Raw genomic sequence first — 23,683 nt, forward strand, 5'->3', positions numbered from 1 at the left:
CGTTATCTCCATCTGCAACCCCAAAGTGTCTCAAATTAAAGACCACACTTCAACTGAAGTCACAACCAATGAAGAATAAATTGTTCTCTTTTCTGGAGGACAGACGCAGCAGGTTTCAAATATTTCAGCAAAACTCGACTCCGAACAGCACTAATGGTGCCATTTGGCACTGATGCATTGTCAGGAATTAAAATCTGAATGGTAGAGTTCAGAACAAGAAAAAAAAAACATACCAATAAAATTCAGCTCAGGCAGACAAGTATGTGGTCGGCATTCGATGGAGGGATTATATGCATACATAAATAAACCATTAAAATCCTCCCGCTAGAGTCTGCTCAATTCATGGTGATTTGAGTTGCTGCGGGGGCAATGGCAAATCTAAACATAATTTGTTTGTTTACAGGATGAGAAGGAAGAATTTGACAGATTTTAAATATATACAGATAGTCCATTTCTGCATTTTTAGAATAGTTAATATAATACTTCAGTCAAAATATGAAGCACATTTTCCAAAGCATCTTTAAAAAAAAACGTAAACCACTCCAGTCAGGTCTTATATTCCACAGCACCTTCTAAATTCTTTGGCAAGTCTATCCACGTGTTATACTGAGAACAGTATTGCTGGAAGTACTATAAATGGAAAAGGAAGGAACAGACGTTTATTGAATCTCGTGCATAGGTATCTTATGAAATCTTTACCACTCTCTAAGGCAAGTTTATTAACCCCATTTAAAGATGGAAAAAAAAACTGACTAAGGATTCCTATCTTTCCCAACAGAACATATCTGGTAAATAAAAAAGGAGACAGGATTTAGCACAAGATTGCTTTGGCTCTAATATGCATGTTCTTTCCATGGTCTTAGACGAGTTGGGAAAATCTATTTCAGAATGTTGTATTTCAGAGCGTGGAACCACTTACTCTCTGTCACACACACACACACACACACACACACACACAATCACTCTTGTTCTCCTCTCAGTCAAGGGATGGTTACTACCCTCTCCCTGAAACCTTCCCTTTTTTGACTGTCAATGGCAGTTACTGCTCTTAATACAGAGTTACGTTGTGAGAACATACTGTTATTAGGAAACTGGGGAACTAATTCTTAGACCTAATTTTGTGTCCTCAGATAGAATATAATAATTCTCAACCTAAGAAATATGCCAAGTTTCCCTTATATGCTCAGTGGCATATGTAATCTTGCCTCCTAATAAGTGTTCAATCAAAACTTATTAATTTTCTAAGTTATTATAACTGAATTGTATGATATTAAGGAGTGGCACTTCATTCCATACGTTAAAGGTTTCAACGCAGTTGAGGGCAAATACGTTTTATATGAAGCTATTGTATTTAAATGAAATGCTTAACAGGACCTTGTGGGGGCTCTTTTGTGCAAAACTAATCATGGTACTTTAAGGTATAATATGTTCAAGTATTAAGTTTGCTTCAAATGGGAGTAGAACCGTACACTGAAAAGAAAGTAGGGAAATACAGAATGAAGTTGAGTGAAAATAACATCAGGTTTAAATACTAGAAAGTGTGATAGACTCCCTGCCATCTCCGGGAACATATTTAATTTTCTATAATCACTGGCTTTCTGTTTCATAAACTTCCTACTTCAAACCTCCATTGCTTCCCCTGCTCCTATTCCATCTGGAGATGAAATTGTGTGTGGACAGCAAGCCAATAAAAAGAAGAGAGATTCAAACCTTCAAGAGAATGGCAGGGGGCATCCTAGTAAGCAAGGATCTGCACCCTTGTATCACCAAATTTCCATAGAGTACAGGAAAGAGCAAGAATACCTTTTTGGGAGAGAGAGGAATATTTTATACTCAGCCCCATATTACTGGGTGCTGAGGTCTTTAAACACAAACAGTGCTTTCTACTTGGTTGGTGACTTATCAAATCACCTAGTACCTGCCTTTTTATAATAGGAAATTAATACCATTAACTACTGCAGCTAAAGACACTTCAAAGCGAGATACAAGAGGGTCATGATTCATGTTGCATCACAGACTTTCTATTCAAGAAAACCTGGAAAAAACCATCATGCTTCCTAATTTGAGTACAAAGAAAATTGTTTTGTGATTCTGAGTTTATACGAAAGAAATGTTGTGTATGGTTTATGACTTTTATGATTTCATACAGAGCTCTAAAAGTCATCATGAAATTGTATCATTCTGAACAGCATTATACATTTAAAAGAAGATGGGGAAATATTAAAAGCATAAATAAGCCTTCTTTAGGAAAACCCGATCATTTTCAGAGACCGGATTAGTATTTATGTAACATCAAACTGTGGCATTGCCAAGATCAGTAAGAAAATAAAATAGGTTTCAAAATACGGCTTTTAACACATGACATTTTGGGACCCATGTGGAGAATCTATATAGAACCATGATCACACCACAGGTTGTATGTATGTATGTACTTCAGCATCACTCATGGACTGATCCAAAAGGAAACATGCTCATACGGAGAACCCATCCCTGGAGAGTGTGAATCAGCAGGTGAAGCTCCGGGATATGGACAACTTTACATTTCCTCAGGAGATCATGAGGCACAGTCAGGTTTGAGAACCACCAGTCCAGGGGCTCTCGGTAGAATCACATAAGTATCTTACTTCACCAAGCCCTGTTGTTTTCAACCCTTTTTAAAGCTGTTTTGAATTCTGTTCTTTTCAGCTTTCACCTTCTGAAGGATGAAGCTAATGTTGATACTTAAAGGCTCTGTGTTTTAGATAGAACTTTAGCTTATAGGCCTCAAACAGGATTACTGTGAATTTATTTAAAATCTACAGCTGATGTTGCTATCTTAGAGAGTTTTCAGAGTCTCATCCCAGCCGTACTCCTCATGCTAGAAACGTGATATTTCTCATAATGAAAGGTAATAGCGGTGATACCCAGCAGTCAAGTCAACATTAAATGTCGGTTTAGTCTCGGGGCACGTGGGTGGCTCAGTCAGTTAAGCCTCTGCTCAGGTCATGATCTCACCGTTTGTGGGTTCGAGCCCCCCACGTTGGGCTCTGGGCTGACAGCTCAGAACCTAGAGCCTGCTTTGGATTCCGTGTCTCCCCCTCTCTCTGTCCCTCCCATGCTCCTGCTCTGTCTCTCAATAATAAATAGACGTTAATAAAATTTAAATGTCTCTGTAGCCTAAATAAGTATTCCACCACAAAGAACGTGTTGAAAGTGAATACCATAAGGAATAACAGTAGTTAACATTTATTGATTTCTTACTATGTGCCAGATAATCTGCTAGGTGCATTTTTTTTTTCACTTAATGATAACAGAATGAGGTGGGTATGACTCTCATCCCTATTTACAATGACTATTATTATACCTATTTGTTATTATCTCTACTTATGGTGAGAAAGCAGCATTTAAGAAATAGAGTGCTAAAGGAGTTCGAAGTGATAACACATGATGATGTCTAAATTCAAAGTCTACCTTCGAACTTGCTCTGACATATCCCACCATACCAACCCAAACTGATTATCAACACTACTCCGCAACAATGACAAAATCAAACTAACAAAATCCCACCATTTCTTTCTCTTTTATTTAACCTGAGACCTGTTTCACTAAATATTACACAATACGTCCATACGTCAGTTATTATGGGTTCAACTGAAGACCACACCAATAAAGGAAATATCACAGGAAAGCAAGCCAAATGATTTTTTTTTTTTTTTTTTGGTTTCCCACTGCATATGAGAACTACATGTGCAGTAGTATCATGTCTAAAAGGCAATGCACAGACCTTAATTAAAAGGATACTTTATTGCTAAAACTGCTAACCATCATCTGAGCTCTCAGAAAGTCATTATCTTTTTGCTGGTGGATGGTCTTGCCTGATGTCGGTGGTTGCTGACCGGTCAGAGTGGTGGGTGCCGAAGGCTGGAGTGGCCATGGCAATTACTTAAAATAAGACAAGAGTGAAGTTTGCTGCATTAATGGACTCTTCCTTTCATGAATGCTGTCTCTGTATGATGTGATGCTGTTTGATAGCATTTCACCCACAGTAGAACCTTTTCAAAATCAGAGTCAATCCTCTCAAACCCTGCTGCTGCCTAATCAACTAAGTTTATGTAATATTCCAAATCCTTTGTTGTCATTTCAACAATCTTCACAGCATCTGCCCCAGGAGTAGATCCCATCTCAAGGAACCACTTTCTTTGCTCACTCCTAAGAAGCGACCCCTCATCCATTCCAATTTTATCATGAGATGGCAGCAATTCAGTCCCATCTTCAGGCTACACTTCTAATTCTAAATTTCTCATGCTATTTCCACCGCATCTGCAGTTACTTCCTCCACGGAAGTCTTGAACTTTTAATGTGTTAAAAAAAAAAACGCAAAATTTAATTATCTGTGAAGTACAATAAAGTGAAGTGCAATAAAATGAGCCATGTCTGTAAATAGCAAAGTTGTACGTATACTGAATAGGCTATTGCTAAATAGTCTTGGGTTTGTATACTCCAAAGGATGCAAATGTCTCATCCCTGCACCACTTCCGGAGTAAAACATTCCTGAATAGTAAGTTTCAGGAGATCAAATGGGGGTCTGTGGTAGTCCTTATATTTGAGGCAGATCCTGAAACATCTGGCTAATACATCCCCTTTTAGAACTTAGAATTCCTTCCTAGCATCTGTATCTTCTAAAAGAAGTGCAGAATGGAAGGAGGTTATATTACCCACGACATATGAAACTAGTCCACATGTGGGTTTCTAGGGCAAGTCCAATGATTCTCCAGAAAGAGCAATTCTTGTGCCCTCCACTTTACCATTCTGGTTGGACAGCCAAGCTGATGGTCCATGCTTGCTGGAGGTGATGAGGAGGCATTCCTTTAGACGGGTACATAAATCAGGTCATTTCTTCTGTTATGGTATTGATAGCTCTACAGTCCAGTTAAGGAAACACTGTGCAGTCATTGTATCCTTTGCTAGGGCTCCCATAACAAAATACCACAGGACGGGTGCCTTAAACAACAGAAATGATTTTTCTCACAGTTCTGCAGGCTAGAAGTCCAAGATCAAGGTGTCACAGGTTTGGCTTCTTTGGGGCCTCTTTCCTTAACTGGGAGATAGTCACCTTCTCACTGTCATCTTACAATCTTTCCTCTGTGTGCATGCATGTCTGTGTCCAAATTTCTTCTTACAAGTCCACCAGTTGTTTGGAATTAGGACCCACCGTAAAGACTTCATCTGTATTATTTTAGTGTTTATTTTATTTTTGAGAGAGAGTGCGAGAACACAGCAGGGGAAGGACCGAGAGAGAGTGAGACAGAAAATCTGAAGCAGACTCCGTGCCATCAGTGCAAAGCCCAATGTGGGCCTCAAACCCACAAACCATGACATCATGATCTGAGCTGCAGTTGGACGCTCAACCAACTGAGCCATCCAGCTGCTCCAAGACTTCATTTTAATTTAATTACCTCTTTAGAGACATAATCTCCAAATTCAGTCACATTTTGAGAGGTTAGGGTTAGGACCTCAAAATATGAATTTTGGAGAACACAATTCAGCCCATGATGTTTAAAAAAAAACGGAGAAAGATTCTCTTCTATTTTATTTATAGAAGGTCTACTTTTTCAACCAATCTAAGAACGTGAATCCTTCTTACAATAAGGCAGAGGCGAAGAGAGGAGAGGGTGGCGATTGACTTTTATTTTCACACAGTTGCTCTTTGCACAGTTGATTGGAAGCTGGAAACTCAATAAACAAAGATTTCCGCTATCACTGGGTCTACAGCTGCAACTAACAAGATCATTGACTGTTTATAGGCAGAACGAAGTTGAAAGTTACCATGCGTATCAGGTGATTTTGATCACAGTAGTGTACACAAACAATCTGGGTAAGCTAGCTCTAATACTTTTTTTTTTCTTTCTGTTTTTGTTTCCTCAGTAAGTTGGCTACTGGGAAAAAGCTCAGCATAATGACTTTGGAGCACCCACTGCAAGCCAGGTGTTGCCACAGAGTCTGAAACCCTCAATTTGAGTATCGTTTTAAAAACCATAAGAGACTTCTATACTCTAAAGGGATAGATGCACTTTAGGTCTCAAAATAATTTTTATCAACACGCCTAGCCCCTGTGCAACCCAGATATATATCTTACCCAAGGAAAAGCAACTAGCTTGCTATTGCAGGACCAGTCGCCAAGGGACCCTTTCCTTTCCAGCAGCCTGTAAACCCCAAACCTCTCATAGATAAAAATTATGTAGTGTCCTCTGCTTTGCCATCTGTTTCCATCTTTTCAACAACACTGAATGTGGGAGCAGCTGCATTTCACAGACGAAGAGAGGGAGCTTCTGAAGGGTTAAAGGATTTTTCCTAAGTTACAGAGCACAAAAGGTCGGGAATGCAAGTTGAATTTCTTCCCTTACTAACTTTACAGCTCTATGTAACAGAGAGGATTTCATACCTAACATATACTGGTAGTGGCTAGCATAGCATAGCAGGCATTTAAGAACTTGCTCTGAACTGGACTACATCAAATGTGCTCACATCCTGGCTCAAGCTGAAGCTGCCTCAGTGAGTATGAGCTTAGGCTGCCCTGCCACAAAAAATTACTAAAACAATATTTCTGCTCAACCTGAAACCTCTCATTCTCCACTCCCATCAATCCTGAATGTAGATCGCCATTTGTCAATATGGGTGAGGGGACATGAGGATCTCGTAAGGAAGGACTCTTTCACGGGTGACACACACATGGACATCTTGGTGGAGATCAATGGCTCCGTTCAGACTGCATCCCAGACTTAGGGAATCATATGACAGCATTTTATCGTATCACATCGTATGATGTGACAAACTAGGAATGAACCATAGTATGCAGACCACTTGCTTTATTTCCCAACTCACTCACTTATTAATATAATTCCAATCAGTCTAGCATTAAGTCCCATCCTTAAAGGTTCTAAGTGAAGTTCAGTGCTATAAAAATGTCATTAAAAACCTTAGTATGACACATCAATCCATTCTTGCATATTATAATAGGCAATAGGCATTCTCCAGATATATATCATCAGTCCATTACAATAGGCATTCTCCAAACTGAACATAAACTAAACACAGATACACTCAGGAGTTCCAGAAAGCTGAAGGTTTTCATTAGGTGGAAATTACATGAAAAGATGGAACGAATAATGAAAAAATATTTTGAGATTTCCATAAGAACTAGCCTTATAGCCTTATAGTTAGCTTTTTCCCACCAGTAACCTAAAAGAACAAAACAAAACAAAACAAACCCCAGAAATAGCAACAATAAAATTCATCCACAAAGTGTGTAATACTATGAATCCAATCCTATACACTCTTGAAACAAAATAAAATGAACATCTGGGGACATAATAGACTCAAACCTTCCTTGGTATATCCATCTATGTCTGACTCAAACACTTAAGCCTGTGATAGATGTGTAAGAGGGTGGCTATGAGTTCTGACCTTACACATGATGCAGGTAAATCCACTTCAAGAAATAGCTCTCCTTGGGGTGCCTGGATAGCTCAGTTGGTTGAGCACCTGACTCTTGGCTTTGGCTCAGGTCACGATCTTACAATTTGATTCATGGGATCAAGCCCCACACTGGGTCCTGTGCTGACAACACAGAGCCTGCATGGGATTCTCTCTCTTTCCTTCTTACTCTGCCATGTCCTCGCTTGCTCGCTCTCTCTCAAATACATAAAAATTTAAAAAAAGGAAACAGCTTTCCTTTAGCAAAGATCCACAGAAGTGATTCTCCTTGAAATAACTGAAAAACTGTGTGCATTGAGGGAGGAGGAGAAAAATCCGTTAGCTTTTATTGTCTTCGTAAGGTGTGTAAGACCCAAAGAGAAAGAACAGTTGATCCTGGGCCTATTCAACTCTTAGTGCATTAAAAATAAGGAAAAAAAGGGGCGCCTGGGTGGCGCAGTTGGTTAAGCGTCCGACTTCAGCCAGGTCACGATGTCGCGGTCCGTGAGTTCGAGCCCCGCGTCGGGCTCTGGGCTGATGGCTCAGAGCCTGGAGCCTGTTTCCGATTCTGTGTCTCCCTCTCTCTGACCCTCCCCCGTTCATGCTCTGTCTCTCTCTGTCCCAAAAAATAAATAAACGTTGAAAAAAAAATTTTTTTTAAATAAGGAAAAAAAACATGGGCGCCTGGGTGGCTCAATCAGTTAAGGGGCCAATGCTTGATTTCAGTTCAGGTCACGATCCTAAGGTTCTGAGATCAAGCCCAAGTGTCAGGCTCTGCACTGACAGCATGGAGCTTGCTTGGGATTCTCTCTCTCTCCCGCTCTCTCTCTGCCCCTCCCCTACTCACATGGGCTCTAAATAAATCAACATTGTTTAAAAGAAAAACAAAAGGAAAGAAAGAATAAAATTGTTGCTAGTGGAAATCTTAATTTCAATGAAACATCTTCATTTGCTTCAAAGTCTCAAACAAAAATCATCCTGGAGGAAAGCAAGTCTTATTATAAAAGCATTAATTAAATTATTCAGACTGCATGAACAGAGTGTAAACCTATGATTCATTCTCTTTTTCTGTCACTGCAAAGACACCGAATGAATTACTGCCTCAAAGGGGGGAAAAAAGATTCCTGAATGATATATCTTTTAAAAGGGGTTGTATATGTGAAAATTCAAACTCCTTGACTAAAAATTGATAATTTGTATATACTAGCTTTCCCACTCTTAGACACATATCTTACTTTGTGGAATGTACCCACGTATCTCTTGAGTCCACAATTATACAATTGTATCAAAACTATCCAGGGACCCAGTGTTTATTTTAATCAATTATTCTCATGCAATTGCAGAAAGATATTAGGAGCTGAAACTTAGCAGAAAGTACGTTCTCAAATGGAAAGCAATGTGAAGATTTCTTTAACACATTTTTTTCTTTTTACTTTCAACTGTTTAGTTGGGCTATATCTCTGCTAGAAACAGTTAAAACAATAGTATCTGGATTTTAAAGGAATGATATTTTAAAGGAATGCAAAGCGTTTAAACTTCTTTAAAAGTTTATTTACTTATTTTTGAGAAAGAGAGAGAGCAGGGGAGGGGCAGAGAGAGAGGGAGACAGAAAATCTCAGGCAGGCTCTGTGCTGTCAGTGGGGAGCTGGACGTGGGGCTCGAACTCATGAACCCTGAAGTCATGACCTGAGAAGAAATCAAGAGTCTGACGCTTAACAAACAGCCACCCAGGTGCCCTAAGGAATGTTGTTTTGAAATCATGTTTTTGATTATATTATAGAATGAGCAATGATTCTATCACACTTAATTCCAGCTATAAGTAGATTCCCTTTATAATGAAAAATGTGTCATTCTTGTACAAATGTGAAATAACCTTTCATTACTCTATTATCTCCCACATTCTATTTGTATTTTTTTTTTTACTTTTTAAAAAATTTTTGAGATAGTGTGAGTTGGGGAGGTGCGGGGGGGGGGGGGGGGGAGGACAGAGGATCCAAAGCAGGCTATGCACTGAGAGCAGCAAGCCCGATGCCTGAGCTGAAGTCGGACCCTCAACCAACTGAGCCACCCAGGAGCCACTCTATTTGTATTTTTTCTCAATATATGAAGTTTATTGTCAAGTTGGTTTCCATACAACACCCAATGCTCATCCCAAAAGGTGCCCTCCTCAATACCCATCACCCACCCTCCCCTCCCTCCCACTCCCCATCAACCCTCAGTTTGTTCTCAGTTTTTAAGAGTCTCTTATGCTTTGGCTCTCTTCCACTCTAACCTCTTTTTTTTTTTTTTTTGCCTTGCCTTCCCCTCCCCCATGGGTTTCTGTTAAGTTTCTCAGGATCCACATAAGAATGAAACCATATGGTATCTGTCTTTCTCTGTATGGCTTATTTCACTTAGCATAACACTCTCCAGTTCCATCCATGTTGCTACAAAGGGCCATATTTCATTCTTTCTCATTGCCACGTACTACTCCATTGTGTATATAAACCACAATTTCTTTATCCATTCATCAGTTGATGGACATTTCGGCTCTTTCCATAATTTGGCTATTGTTGAGAGTGCTGCTATAAACATTGGGGTACAAGTGCCCCTATGCATCAGTACTCCTGTATCCCTTGGGTAAATACCTAGCAGTGCTAACTATTTGTATTTTTAATGACAGTATAATGCTGTTACATTGCAATGTGTTATACAGGAAAACACTGCAAGTAGAATCCAGACTTCTGAGTTATTATCTGCCAAGAAATATATATGTATATCTGTTTATGTGTGTATAAAATGTATACATTTTGAATATGCATATATGTATATGCATTTATGTGTGTATATATGCATATATGTACGCATGTATGCATATATACACACATAAAAATTTCAAATATTAAATTAGAAAATTTTTATATTTAAATGCAATGTATTAGGGAAAGCTGTCATGTTTGTTTATTCTATGACAAGTTAAAAGGGACTTAACAATTATCAATTCAATTTGGTCCATATAAGAGAAGACAATATGACCTTAGGCTTCTTCTTTTTGTCTGTCTTTTTCTTTCAGAATAAAGTTACAAATATAAAATGGTTGTACTATAAAATGAAGAGCTAACTATTTGGAAAAAAAATTTCTTAAGTAACTAAAGATTAACAACTAATTTATTAAAACTAATTCTTGGAATTATATTCATTCAATAATATTTTAAAACAATGTATAGATATGTTTTAAAACTCAAAGTAGTGTCTTAAAACACAAATGTATGAAATGAATTTAGTAGTACTATTTGACATAGTAATTCAAAATACTATGATAATGAAATTTACAAAAGAAAATTTACTCAAATTCATATTGCACTGTAATCAGAAAGATTAAATCTTGATATTAACAAATTCCAAGGTTTAAGTGTTCACTATACCATTTATTTTCTTTCAACACTGACTGAGTACCCACTATATATCAAAGAGGAAGACAAAGAAGAATGAGACTGGCTTCCTACATAGAAAAAGCTCTGCGGGCACCTGGGTGGCTCAGCCAATTGAGTGTCTCACTCTTGGGTTTTAGCTCAGGTCATGATCTCATGGTTCATGGGCTCAAGCCCCGCATCAAGGTTTATGCTGACAGTTCAGAGGCTGCTTGGGATTCTCTCTCTCCCTTTCTCTCTGCCTGCCCCCTACTGTCTCTAAATAAATAAATAAATAAACTTAAAAAAACGAAAAAAGGAATAGCTCTGAATGCTGTGGGGAAGATATTTAATAATCATGTAATTACTAAAGGATGAGATAAGTGCCATGGCAGAGGTGTGAATGCAGTGCTGGGAGAGATCACCAGAGGCTACTGCCAATGCAGCAATGGGAAGATAAAGTCAATTTATGCTATCAATCAGCACACACTGCACATGGAACAAATACATGAACTGTCTAGAGACAGTGACACTTAGTTCAGGACTTTTAACAGGGGTGCAAGGAACAGAAGGTATAGAAAATCAGAAACATAAATTTAGTACATTTTTCTTTTAATCCAATTACTTTAGACAAGTAACTGAACTGCCTGGATGGGCTCCAAGAAAAGCCTCTCTGACAACGGATGCTACTCTATTACAAACCACGTTCCACTCTATTTTATCATACAACATATATTATTAGCTAGATACTATTTACAGAGATTTGAAAAAAGACATGATTCCCTATACAAATGGAAAAAATGTCAAAAAAGTAGGTAAGCACAATTCTGTGACAAATGGTCACCATACCTATCATTCACTGGCGGTTACTATGTATAGAGAAAAAAAGAATGAAACAAAATGTGATTCCTGGAAACAAACATGAAAATAGATTTCAAGTCAATACTTTTCCTGAAAACCAGCAGATGGCTCTGATGCGAGGTGTGGAACCCTATTACAGTTTCTTATATAAGTCCTATCTGATGGAAAGGAGGTGAGGATTTCAGCCCCTGTGGAGGTCTACTTTCCTCACGGGCTTGGGGCCAGGTGGGCAGTGTCCATGGGGGCATCTGGCATGGAATAGATATCACTAAAGTCTCAGTAAGCATCCAAAGAGTATTCACCAGGTATATGAAAAGTAGAATTGAAGCAGTGGCCAGTAAGCAGGGCAAGGTCAAGAAGAACAAGCAATGATTGTTTCTATAAACACAAAGTCACAAAGAATGGAATTCTGCCCACTGCAGTATCGGTCATTTGGCTGTTCCCCAGATGCATGAATACTTCTGAGAAACAGCGAGATAGCTATCTAGTGTGGGAAGTCAAAGGAGATTTCAGGGGGAGGGAAAGATTCCCGTCAAGCCTCTGGCCACATCCAGGGCTTCCCTTTTAATGAGTTAATATAAACATCAAACCAAGTGCTGAATCAATGAATTCACCTACTTAATTTCGTAGTTAATTAGTGGAAGCAAGTCTGAAATGAAGTGCTTACCCTGCGGAATAGCCACACACACCAAAAAGGCAACTCTAATGTGGACGACTTGGCTAGACATAGATAGGAGAGGAAAGAAATACATTTGACAAGCATGATGGAAAAAAAAGGCAGAGGAGGGTAAGATGTGCAGAAAGGAAATTAGCCATCGGGAATATCCGAGAAGGGGAACAAGAAAAATGCATTTCCACTCTCTCTGGCAAATATAGTCCTGTTACCTGCAAATAGTTCCGTGAAATGTCTTAGACTTCAGAAAGAGAGAGCTAAAAGGAACATTACAGAGCATCTAAATCAAAACTCTTCATTTTATAGATTCAGAAGGCTCAGAGAGGGGAGGTAACCTGCTTAGCGTCCAATGGCCAGAAAGTAGGAGCAGCAGCATCAGAATGTTACCTTTCTTTGACAATGGCATTCGACAGTGGGAAAAAGCCATTATCAAAATGCTATGGTGATATGGACTGACATTTTCTATTTTACCTACAACCACCTGTTCAAAGTTTTTCCCAGGACTCTAGTGTTTATATCTTATTGTAGTGTCAATAGGCTACTATTGAGCTATTGAAGTTAATGACAGACATGGAGGTCACACATCATAAACATAACTTATTTTGCCAAGAAATGACATTAGAAGAAAAATAATGCCATATATATCATAGTCATTCACCTTTTAAAAAAGGGGAGAGGCATTTGACCCTATGAAATGACAAAGAAAAAAAAGTTCAACTTTTTAAATCATATAAATTTGCTGGGTGCCTGGGTGACTCTGTAGGGTAAGCGGCCGACTTCAGCTCAGGTCATGATCTTGCGATTTGTCAGTTCGAGCCCTGCGTCAGGCTCAGTGCTGACAACTCAGAGCCTGGAGCCTGCTTTGGATTCTGTCTCCCTCTCTCTCTGCCCCTCCCCCATTCTCTCTCTCTCTCTCTCTCAAAAATAAATACACATTAAAGAAAATGTAAATCCTATCTGTTTGCTTTTGTGCTAAATTCACTACATTTTGCTTATTTCCCCTATTTGTTTTTGCAAACTTCATCACGATACCTTCCCATTTTGTGGATTAGCTTCAGAAATCAATGCTACTTATCTGAATAATAGGCAAACACAGGCAGGAGATTTAAAACATTAATAGCTGCAACTTCGTTACACTCTTATAACTGTCACAGAACAAGAAGTTGGAAAAAGAAACATCATGTACACATGAATGTGCCCCTTGGGAAATCCATCTATCATGTCAGCGCTATGGAACAACAGAAGCAGGGAAGCTTGTGAAGAAGACAAGCATGCCTTTGCCCACAGAAGCATATTGCCTTGACTATGGAGTTCCATATCCCTGCTAAGCAAACAGCAACAGGAAACCTAGGGGTCTGAATTACTGCTCTTTGAATAGCAGCTCTCTCAAGGAATCCTACAGGACACTCAGCAAAGCAGAGTTCGTCTTGTTGCAAAGACGGCATGCTGCTAGGTGGGTGCCCCTAGTAGAGAAGATTGACTAGCCCCAAGTAGAGTCTATGAGGTCATCTACTAGGAAAAATAATGAAAAAAATAATGAAAAACAAAGCAATGTTTTGTTTTGTTTAAGATTGGGAGTTGGAAGCTTATGAAGCCAAATTTTTTTTTTGTTTGTTTTTCCTGCTGAAGATAGATTGGGTATCTCCTCTGTGTTAGGCATGGAGGGGAGGACACAGAAGTGCCAGTCAAGGAGCTGACCTCAGGGAGCCTTCACCCCAGGTCAGGAAACAAATAGGTACACAGAACAATTGCCCATACAAAGCAGTGTATAGGAAATGGCAACAATATGGTTAGAAATATATACTGAAGTTGAGAGAAAAAGAGCTGAGAGAGAGGCCCTCTGGAGCAGTGCCAGACTTCAGGGTCTGGCATTTATTTTCCAAGTGAGGGTTTGCTACCAGGAGAACAGCAATGCCTTTGGAAAATAAATAACTGGTGATAAAGGTGGATGGGGAGGAGAAGGGCAAATCAGGGCATGATTATAGTTATCCGGGCATGATAAGTACTAAAAGCCTGAGTTAGGGTAGGAAAGGGGCATATTCTGGAGACAACAAGAAGCAAGAACCACTCTGTCTTGTCAGCCCCCAGGGACAGGAAGCAATTGTTCAGATATCATAAAAAAGCAAAAAGCACCAAAGCCTCTTCTGTTTGTTTCTAAAAGCATTAGATTTGGGGATAAGAAGCCGCAACTGATATTACAGTCACTTCATATTCTTTAAACAGAGGATATTGGGTCAAATATACAGTAGGCAATGAGGAGAATAATTCTCAGATGTCAAACCAGGCCCTGAATCCACAATCTATTGCCCTGTGTGCATTCTTTCTCTATCTTGAATCACAGAGAAAGATGAATAGCACAAGCCTCTAAGAGGCCCTTCAGAAGTCATGTGGGAATTCAGAACACTAAGATAAACTGGTGGGGATTATGTGTATGCATGTGTGTGTGTGTGTGTGTGTGTGTGTGTGTGCGCGCGCGCGTACGCACGCACGCACATGCACGCATGAGCAAGTGTTTGTGTCCGTAGAGCCTATAATTGCTGTGTGTGTGCTCGCTTTCTGTGCTCTTGCATTGTATGTGTCATAAGCGAAAGAACGTGTGATACAGTGAATGAGTAAGGAAAGTGTTTGGGGCATTGCCTCCTAACTGGCTCAATGCCTGGATATGCTGAGGACAGCAATTTTGTTTAATTGCTTCTTGGGAAAGGCAGCAAAAACAGTGTCCCAGAGCTATCTCCCCTTTGGCTTCTCAAGCATACCATGCTGGTCAGAGAGAATAGTCTTAGGGACTATAAGGAAAGGACCCAATCACCGCTTTCTATCTACAGAGGAGGGTGTCTTTTGATGGTTACAATGAGACAAGAAATACGTAGTAGAGCCGTATGCAGCTAAGCATGTGATGCTTGTGTCCTACTGTCTTCAGGAAGAAGGCCTACCAACCACTAGTATCTGCTGAGATACTCAAAGTTGCCAGGGACCATGGGGGGGGGGGGTAGTAAATGCTTCTTCATTCTGCCCAACAGAAGACAAACAATAAGGCCACCTAAAAACACTCGTGTAGTTTACCTGACGTGATCTCAAATGGTTGATATAGTTCAACTATCCAGAGTTGTGCCTTAGCAGCTGCCCTCAACCAAACTAGAGCCTGAAAAACTACTACAACAGACTGGCAAAGCTAAGAACACAGAAAAAAAAAATTCAAAAACAAGTGAGGTTTAATGGAAAGAGTGACAGCTCTTGGTGTTTTGATTGCTTTACACTTAAAGAAACCAAGTTTAAGTGGTGTTTTGTTGTTGTCCTTGTTGTTGTCGTTGTTGTTTATATGAAGTAGACTCATGTGAGAGGCAGTCTAGCAGAACAGAAAAGGCACAGGCCTGACCAACCTTTCAAAACAGCTGTGTCATTCATCAGCTCTGTGGCATGGATATGTCAACTAAGCCTACTGAAACTTTGCTTTCCTCAAGTCTAAAAAAAAAAAAACAAAAAACAAACAAAAAAACATGCCTATTTGTTTGTGGATCCATGTCATTACAAAGGTAAAGCATTTAGAACAGTGCTTACACATAACAATAGACCAACAAGTGTCAACTATTATTGTGATTTTTTGTATTTTATTATTTATTATTATTATTATTATTATTATTATTATTATAGTAGTTTTTGCAAGGGTACAATGAGATAAAACATGAAAAATAACCCACTACCATTTCTACTATATAAAAGGTGGTCAATAAATTGGTGTCTTCTTCACTATTGTAAATCTCTAGGTACTACCTATTCTACCAGCATTTTGCTCTCCAACAGCTCTTATGAGAAGCATTTGGACTTGCTTAGAGTCTCAATTCAAGCATGCCACTATGTAAGTATAAGTAAAATACCCATAGTGTGCACAATACAGGACACACAGTGTGAAGACCACAGATAAGAATTCCCAGTCCTTGAGCTCGGTGAGCAGTCCTGCCTTTAAATGGATCACCTTAACAAATATTTGTATCCAAAGCCTAGTAAGTATTTCTTCCACCTTGCCTTATATTAAGGAGCAAAGGACATTGTGCCATATTACATGGATTACTATCTCTGGGTAGGCAGAACGGAGAGTTTGGGCATGGACTATGTCACTGCTGCGATCTTTGTAGTGACCAATTAAATGAAATCAAAGCTGGATAGAAGCACACCCTTGGCTGGTGCAGGTGACCAGGAACATGGGTGTTTGAGGCGGTTTAAAGAACCTCTACCAATGAACTGTGATTGCCTGAAGAGGAGTCTTTTGTTTTTGTTTTTGTTTCCACACTTCCAGAAAAGCTTGTAAACTCCCATTCAAAAACAAAAACGCGTTCCTAAGAGATGAAAGGGGCAAGGCAGAAACAGCATGAAGGCAGATGAAGTTGTTCCTCTGAAAAATTGATGGCTACAGCCAGATGATTTGCTGGAAGAACAAAACTCCTTAGGTGGTTATTAAAACTTCAATACCTATACACAGTGTAGGATTACAGAGAAGTATGAACAAAAGTAACCCTTGTAGCAAGTTACTGTGTGAAGCATAACAACTCATCCTTCCCACTCTCCACCATTAGACCTATGGTATTTATCTGTGATTATCTCTCCAGCACCTAATTCCCCTTGTCTCTTGATAACTTCTGAATTCCATTTGGATATGTATTTGACTGTCAGTTCCATTCCCTTGAGGCCAATGATGAGTCAGTGACTGGGAATATAACCTAAAAGTCCCGTTAGATTAGATCTTAGGATGCTCTTTGGAAATGGTAGGACAAACTTGTGAATCTTTCTTTGGTGGATGAATTAGAGGATGCAAAACAACAGTCTGAGGATGAAAATGGTCCATGGAAGAAGGCTGAGCTACAAGAATTACACAGAAAATAGAGCAGGGGCTCCTATGACATGGTTAGCATCTGGATCAAACCATGCCTGAACTCTATGTACCACAGTACTTTTCAATTGTGTGTGCCAATAAATTCTCTTTTTTCTTAACTTGGCTAGTGTTATTTTTTCTTATTTCCAATCTAAGGCATCATAACTGATGTAAAACCCAAGAGATTGACCCCACAAAAACAAACCAAAAATACCCTAATACGGATGGATGGAAACCATCTATCCAGAACAAATGCAACAAAAATTTATTTCAATGATCCTATCTTTTCTGCTTTCCAAGCTGTCAGTTATACCCAAAATATCAGAAACTTCACAATTTCAAATTCAGAAACTCATCTTCAAAAATGACTTTTCCTTTTTCACTAAACTATCAGCCCTTAATTATTTTTAATTTTGTTCTGCCTGAGGCACATGCCTTGTGACTATTTCATAACACTGTTATATGAAAACACTGTTCATATTTTCACAAACAAAGGCTTGAATGTTTTTCATGTGCAAACATTCTGCTTAAAGTTTTACACACATTACCTCAAGTATAATTCATAAGTCTGAACTGTATTTATTCCCAAGTTGCAGATGAGAAAGGTGAGGTTCAAAAGAGTAAGTAAATCACCCAAAGTCACGGATCTAAGAAGTGAGAAGGCTCAGTCTGATTGGGCTCCCATGTCTATGCTTTTACGTCAACTATCTTGTAGGATCATCACATGTCTCAAATAAGAGATATGCAGAGTGCCTGACCGGTAGCTAGTACTCGGCCTATGGCAGCTCTTAGCGTTACTGATGGAGCTATGCTTTGGCAGATAAAAAGGGATTCTAAAATCTCTAGTATACGAATCTGACAAAAAGCAAAAAGTATCCAATAACACAAAGGTCCCTCATGACTTATTTGGTTCTGAACTACCCATCTTCCATGTCAGGTGAGTATCCGGGCATATTTGCAGGGGCGCCGACAAACAGCTTTCACGGGGAAAAGAGAGGGAACTTCTGGGTGTCAGCACCCACTGGCTGCCTCAAACCTATCGGTGATGCTCAAATCCTTCCTATTTCCTCACTGCAAACACCTAGGGGATGTGTTGAGCCTCATCCCCGGCCAGACTGAAAGGCCCAAAGGCGCCTCACAATGAACAGTGCACAGAGAGCGATGGGACTGGAGCCTTTAATACAGACAGAGCCTCTGTCCCTTCTTGGCCGCAGCGAACAGCAGCAGGGTAGGACGTGAAGTGATGGCGCTGTGCCGGCAAAGCACTTTGGCACATGCCGGGATATGAAAGGCTCTAATGAGACCCATTTCACAATTCACTGGCCACGTGCATTAAGCAGGCAAAGATTTCTTCCTAACATTCCTGCAATCTATCCTATGGCCCAGGTCTGCATGCGACAGGGTTCACCCCCACCCTACCCCCCCCCCCCAACCAGATCTCTCACTGTCCCCTCACTTCACTTTCTTTGGCAGTAAAAGAAGCCAGTGGAGAGGCAGCAACCTAGCTTTAAAGAGACAGGAGGCGTTTCCAACTGCAGATCTCTCCTGGGGTCTACGGGAACCTTCCACAGACGGGCAGTGCATGCTAATCCCTCCACTGGTTAAGAGACTGGGCTCCTTCATAGTAAAGTCATTGTTCTTTCTAATTGTCAGGGACTGCTGCTCTGCACTTGCCTGGAGCCATCCAATTAACATATCACCACAACACCAACCATTATAATATGTTCTATGTCCTACCAACAAGGGAAAGCCCCAACCCTGCTTCCATCCACAGCTTCTATCTAATTAGGTCTTTAATGTGTAAACAGACGGGGAAAACAGAAACACGGATAGAAGGCTGTATGTCTGACTCACTTTCTGCCTAAAACCAACCTCATGGAGTTGGAATATTTCTGTTGTTAATGGGGAGTGAGTTAAGAAAGTGAGAACAGAAGAAGGGATGGAGAGAGGAGGGAAAGAAGGGGGAGGTAAGGACTAAGGATGGAGAGAGACAGGGAGGGATGAAGCGAGGATGAGAAGGAGAGGGGAAGGCTGTTTGCTGCTTTGGGGAATTGAAAAAAAAACATGTAACTTCTGCTGGAAACTATTGCCATGGCAACGTGCAAACAATACAGAGAAAGCCTTTATAGTTCCATTCTTGCCTTCCTGAACACCACTGTGTAGATGTTAACTCTTTTAGGGTGGCTTCTGACTTTCTGCCTTTTCAGTTAGAAGAAAGCAGTCCCCTGGCTCATTCCCCATAATGCATTTGAATTCATTCAGCCACACACATCTCTGGTCCCTTCTCAGGTGAGTCTCTCTAGAGATCAGCTAACTACACTATCAGCATTCTCTCTGCCCAGATCAGAACAGCCAGGCTCATGGTAATCTCAATCTGTCAATCGAACACCTCCCCGGCTCCCCCATTCCCCTCATTCCCATGTAAGGCTATAAAATCAGCACAATATGAGATCTGGCTCAGATTCAACTGTCAACCGTTCGATTGTAAATCATTGCATTTTAAACCATTCGTGTCTACATTTTGAAATGTCACGCACCTTTTTAAAAACCTCTGCATACTTAGTTACTAAAGTTCTCACCATCATAATTAGGTCATCGGTTCAAGAAAACCTGTCTACTGTCCTGAGAATAGTACTACAATTCTTAGGCTCAAAAAACTATAAAATGGTCAGCTGTTATCAACAACAGCACACCTTTTTAAACATCACAAACCAATCAATCAACTTGTTCTAGGAAGGACCACATCACAATAACAGATGACTGTAATAACAAGAGGACAGTATTAGTCATAAGAAAAATACCTTATTTACTATTTTTTTAATCTGTGAAACCAATCCCCATCCCAGATACCCACCTTAGCAACAAACACAGGAATATCATTGAATGGCTACATTCTCCCACATCCCATAAGTGACTTGGCCAAAACTGATTGGATAAAACAAATGGACCTCTCCAAGAAAACAGTGTTGTCTCAGCAGTTCGTAATTTGGCAAGAAGCAGAGACCAAACTTAGCATTTGCTCTTCTAAAGGAAACTTCCCTTGCACACCACCCCTTCTCCCGCCACCACGCATACCAGATCCCGATGCTTTATCACAAAGGATGGAGTTACTAGGCAGAGGGTATTGCTTTGGAAGTTCTGGGACCAAAATCTTGTTGAGAGGATTCAAAGGTATAGCTAGATTTAAAAAGCACTGTGAAGCACTGGTATTAATGCTCTCTTATTTACTATTATTAGAAATTAATAATGGTAATCCCTAAACTGGAAAAAAGAACTACAACTAAAAGAAAACTTAAAAAAAAAGTCTAAAGGAAAAAGAAATGATCGAATTCAACAAATTCAAGACATTGATTTACATTCAAACATTGAAGAATAAAATAAAGCCATAATCAGTGTCTTACCATTTAGCACCTTATTTTTTTCATCTAATCCAGGTCTTCTGCTGTTTCTTATGAAGGGAGGAAGTGTCCTTTTGAAACATGATGCTGGAACATCTTCTGAGATATACCAGGCTCCATAAAGTCAGCTGTTTCCATGGTGTAAAAGGTGACTACAACCCACCAAATGTTATAATCCAGGCCTTTTCACTAAAGAGACCATCTTTTTTCATCCTCCCACTGCATGAGTCCATATTTGGGCAATACGCAAAATTAAAAGGCACAGTCTCTTTCCAATAGTCACTCATGAGTAAAAGGGCCACTTCATATAACTGCACAGGTTGTGCAAAATGTCCAACTGCAAGGAACACCTTCGTTTTCGTAAACAATATGCTTTGTGAACAGTGCCACTGAAGAGTCTGCGTGGCAAAGCCTGTAGTGAGCCTATTGGCAGCTATAAATTAGAGCATAAAATTCACACTAAAATATATTTATAGAACTCTTTTCACAACGGCTATCGTCAAAGACAGCTATCACCAATATTGCAAAAACCCAACTAGAAATCATGCAGGTACTCCTACAACTGCATATGGTAATTAAAACCCCTTTCCTTTTGGCTCAGTTTATGGCTCAGTCATGGCAACAATGTTTACCTGGGTTAGTTCTAGAGGGATGACTGGCAAGTATATGTTTTCAATTAGGGAAAATGGAGAAACAAATTGCAAAGTAGTTCTGACACATTGGGTCCCTAAATGAAAAAAATATTTAAAGGTGATTCCGATGGTGAAAATATTGGAAAAGTGATGGCCTACACCATAAACTGAATTGAAGGAACCTCTTCACTCTAAAAATGTGTTAGATCATTAGATCAGTCCACTCATTTGTTGGTGCTACCAAACTCATTGAGAACTCCTGCCCATTATGTTAGTTAGATACGGGATATGACAAGGTGAGTAAGATGAGGCCCATATCCTAAAAGAGGTCACAGTCTTGTAGGTTTTAGCCAAATAAATAGGTGTTATAACAGTAATAAAAGCTATTATAGATGTATTATTGTTATTATTATTATTATTAAAGTAATCTCTACACCCAACGTGGGACTCAAATTCACGACCCTTAGATCAAGAGTTGCATGCTCTATGTACTGAGCCAGCCAGGTGCCCCTAAAGCTATTACAGATCTCTGAACAAAATGCTGGTGTACAGAGAGGATAGGGGGACTCTGCGGGTCTAGGGACACCAGGAGAGTTTTTTCCAGAGGAGATAATTTGCTGTGAGATTTGAAGTATGAGTATATCCTAGGCACATGGATGAGGTCTCACGAAGTTTGAGCCAAAACTAGCCTAGGGTATCTCCAGAAGAATAAAATACTCAGTAGATTAGGCAGGCAAGGTAGTTCCTATTGTTATGAATAGGCTGGCCAGATTCTATTATCAAGAGAATTTTGATTTTATCCTGTAAATGTATTTATAGAATATAGAGAATGGGATGTCCAGATTTATTTCTTAGGATGGTCCTTTTAAAGAAAGAATGAATAATGGACTATACTGAAGAAGAGCTGGCGTCATCAGAAGACATCTAGGAGAGAAACAATGGAATCCAGGCAGGGGGACAAAAGAGCTGAGTTTAAGACAGAGAGTAGATTGATGATTGATTTGATGAGTCACTGGATATGAGGGAGGTAAAAGAGGTATTGATATCATTTGAAACTGAAAATATATAGGCTTCCAGAGGGCAAACAATCAGTTACAGTTGGGGTATTAAGTTTGTAAGGTCTACAGCAGACCAGATAAGTGAATAGGAGCTTGCTGGCAATGGAGACTTAGGAGCCACAAGGGGGGCTGAGGCCAAGGATTTAGTGTCATCTCTTAAAATAAGCCCAGATGACATCTCCTAAGAATGCAGAGAGAGAAAGAGACAGACAGACAGACAGACAGACAGAGAGAACAGAATAGAATACAGTAGAGTAGAGTAGAGTAGAGTAGAGTAGAATAGATTCAAAGGAGGAAGCCTTCAACAGGAAGGCTGGAGGAGGGTGAAGTGAAATTAATAAAGGAAGGGATAGTGAGCAGTACCTTAAACTTCTGGAGGGGTTTCAGAAAGCCAGAGGTAGTAATGGCATTAACAGCTACAGACAGATCAATTATGATGAGACCTGAGATCAGGCATTGGGTGCCTCCCATTAGGAGCATCTCTGGTTTGTATGATATTGTAACTAAACACCAAACTTAATATTAACATTGACCTCATTTCCCATAAAGCTTTGAACTTCCAGATACTCTCAGGGCAATTTGCAAAGCCGTTCTATTAGTATGTTGAGTGAGGTAGGGCAATTTTCCCCAAGTGTTTCTTACTTGTCCCTTTCTCACTTAGGGACACACTTGGGCATTATTGAAGACTGATAACAATATGCAAGGTATGTGACCTGAGCATCTCGGTATAACCTTTGTTTCAAGAAACAGGGAAAACGAAGACTGTAGCCATCTCAATCTCAATTAAAATATTCAGACTGAGTACTAGGCTAGACGATGGTGAGCTGGCAAGTTTATTTGTTACCAAGTCAGCCAGTCTGAATTTACTGATTCTCAGGTTCTAAAGCCAGAAGAAATATAGCTTCTACTTCTAGCTGCATTCATTAGTTGCTGTATAACCTTAGACAAATTATTTAGCCTCTTTGTGTTTCAGTTCTCTAGATGAGAATTAAGCAGAAAGCTGTATAATTTCGACACAGTGCCTGGTGCATACCAAATGGTCAATAAATGGTAGTTCCTATTGCTATTAGGAAATTACCCTCATGATCTCCGTAAGTGTTAAAAGCTTCCTTCCATGAGCATAGAAATCTACCAGCAGCTGATGCCAAGGCTGAAATAAAAGTTTATTCATCTTACATAAGTTTTTTCATCATTGTTAGACTTCATTATAAAAATGACTGACATTAGCAGCATTATCAAAAGTAATATTACCAACTTTGATGGTAAGTTGGCAAAATCTTTCATTTACATATTCAGTATAAATATAAAGCAAAACACTGAAGAGACTTGCAGTTAAACATTCCCATTTCTGTG

The 23,683-nt window shown here is 39.6% G+C and overlaps 1 protein-coding gene across 11 annotated transcripts in view; it reads right to left on the reverse strand.

Annotated features, from left to right (window-relative positions):
- The window catches only part of LRRC4C (leucine rich repeat containing 4C), a 1,189,111-nt gene that overhangs the window by 135,794 nt on the left and 1,029,634 nt on the right, over positions 1–23,683 (reverse strand). The window contains exon 1 of one of the 11 annotated variants that reach the window (XM_045485019.1): positions 20,644–20,800. The exons of the other annotated variants lie outside the window; for them this stretch is intronic. The gene's annotated coding sequence lies outside the window, so the exon portion shown is untranslated. Of the gene's footprint in view, positions 1–20,643; positions 20,801–23,683 lie in introns of those variants that run through there. 11 annotated transcript variants of the gene reach the window in all.

This window comes from Leopardus geoffroyi, chromosome D1 (genome assembly GCF_018350155.1).
Source record: "Leopardus geoffroyi isolate Oge1 chromosome D1, O.geoffroyi_Oge1_pat1.0, whole genome shotgun sequence".
Taxonomy (NCBI): domain Eukaryota; kingdom Metazoa; phylum Chordata; class Mammalia; order Carnivora; family Felidae; genus Leopardus; species Leopardus geoffroyi.